Source organism: Mchenga conophoros, linkage group LG11, assembly GCF_057382185.1.
Source record: "Mchenga conophoros isolate Kocher_MC1m ecotype Shallow Benthic linkage group LG11, M_conophoros_male_GT1.1, whole genome shotgun sequence".
NCBI classification, from domain to species: Eukaryota; Metazoa; Chordata; class Actinopteri; order Cichliformes; family Cichlidae; genus Mchenga; species Mchenga conophoros.
The window spans coordinates 6103260-6105910 of NC_140536.1; positions in this window are offsets into that span (position 1 = coordinate 6103260).

Genomic DNA, 2651 nt, shown 5'->3' on the forward strand with positions numbered 1-2651 from the left:
TTGGGGTTTGAGTGAGAGTTCATACGCCCAGGTTCACCCTTTGAATCCATAAATTCTTACTTTGTGATCAAAGCAACAACGTACTGCCATAACACACTGAGCATGTGCCAATTTAACCCTTGTGTGGTGTTCGTATTTTTGTTACTCAGCCTGTGTTCATGGGTCTGGTGGACCCGCTAGAGTTTTGGCTTTCCAAATTAACACTATCAAACAATTTTATGTTAAATTACTCAACAGATGTTTACTTCATCCCAATTACAAGACATATGAACAGCAAACATGGTTAATTTTTTCCCTTTACCTTTGTTAGATCACATTTATGAATTAATGTGCTTCTCGTTTTTCTTTTATATAAAATGTTATAAATAAATCAGTTATAATCAAGTGGAGTGAGTGGAAAGACACAACACATTTACACGTGAAAAAATCATTAATTGTTTAATTTTTCTTTTGAAAAAAACTGAACACGGGTCTCACAGACCCGAACACCATACAAGGGTTAATCTCATTCTGGAAGCTAAGCAGGTACAAGACCAAATATCTCTTGTTGGAGCAGTTTGTTGTTGTGTTTAGGGCTAAGTTTTGGCCAGAGAAGAGAAAGTGCCAATTGATGGCGACAGGGCCAAGGTCAGGGTTGATGGAAATTACCAAACTACAGAGGAATTTAGGAGACGTCCCAAAAATAAAAGTTGAAACAATCTGCTTGACTGACATGCATGACTGACAATGTTGTGGCATACTCTGAATGAGACGACAGATGGTTTACTGTGGGATTTCCTCATTGACCTGTCTCCCCAATGTGATATTTGTGTAGGGTATGTTTGGTCAGAGGGTTCCTTTGTTTGTGCGCATGCGCTATCCAGCATGCTGCCTGCTGTAACCCATAATTTCCTTCAGGATTAATAAAGTATTCTGATTCTGATCTGTTCCAGGGCATGACTGAGCATCTGGACAGCCTGAGGGGCAACCTGGCAGTGTCCTATGGACCAAAACATAAAGTCCCAGAGGTGTTCTATTGGATTGTAATCCAATAGAACACCTCTGGGACACCTGATGTATCAGGTGGAGGGCAGTCAATGGTATAAAATCGTTCATCCTCTAGGAACTGCATCACATGAGGCCAGGCTTTTATGTGCACGGTCTGTGCATCCCATATGCCTCCCTCAACCATCACAGACCCAACAAGGCAGCTTAAAGTTCTAATGACTTGTCTTCCTTTCACATCTGTCACATGAAGAAGGATTTCATGTTAGTATGTGTGAGTATGTGTGAAAATACACAGCACCAGTGGGCAATCTGACAATTCTGGTATTTTATGAAAATGCCAACTGGGCTCTACAGTGCTGAGCAGTGAGCACAGGGCCCACTAAGAAAGGTCATTTTATAGGGCAGTTTTCATCCTGAAACAAATTTCAGTGGGTTCCATCCGTACAACCATTACTGTTTTAGTGGTTATCTCAGTGTTGCAATTGTTGTTAACATCATTAATACCAAAGAGGCTGAAACTGATTAACAACCCTGTCTGCTACTTAACCGAGCAGATTAATACCCCAGTTTAACTGACCTGATAATATACTGTGATGAATAAGCGTTCCTTTATTATGTTTATTTATTCATGTATTTATTTATTTATTTATTTAGTTAATAAGTTAGCCAGTTAGTTGAGCAGTGTCTATAACAAGGAGCACTAAAGTAATTCTGGAAGCTATTTGTCATCCTTTAATTTGTCATAACCTGTTGGTTTTCAGGATTATCAGTCACTTTCATGTTCCCTTATGCTTTGGTTATGACAGAGCTGCGTTTGTATTTATAAAGAGATTATGAATAGATGGAGTAACAACAGAAACAATCCTCTTGCTTGCTTTTCTTTTTTCAAACTCAAGATGGGAGTGTTGCTTTATGTTTGTCTTCCCATCACACACCAGTGCACTTCCCACTAGCGATGATCCAAATAATGCAAGGTTCCTACAATAGATTAATAATAACAGATTAAATATTAGGCAAAATTGTCAGTACATACCTTGTCATCTGCCAAATGACCCGTTCTGGGATTGGGACCCAGTTGCATTTACCATTTCAATTGTCTTGTACCATATGTAACATTTAATTTCACATGTTTGTTTTCTGTATCAGTTCAAATCTTGTCCAACAAAGCAGAGCTGCAACTATTCATAAAATGAATGCTGGATTATTTATTTATTTTTTTTACTGCATCAGTTTCATCACGCGAACTGAAGAGGAGGAGAAGGACAGGTGCTGCTAGGGTGAGACAGGCGTCTCTCGCGGAGTCCTTTAGTGCTGCAGGCAGGCAACATACTCAAATAGCGCACAACCTCAGGTTTTTTATTTCTATATGATTATTCTGCATCATTAAGCAATTATTATATTATTATTACAATTACATAACGCAATTCTATATTGTATTATGAAATACAATTAAACATTAAGTTTTTGTACAGAGAATCGGTATCGGATCAGCATCATCGATACCACCCTGAATTTTACTTGGTATCGGATCGGAAAGGAAATCAGTGGTATCGCACATCACTATTAGGTAGTCACACACAGGAGCGTTTGTGAGAGAGCTCGTGTCATCGCGAGATCTGAGCGCGGGATTCCCCTCGGCGGTAGGTGGAGACTGGACACAGCAG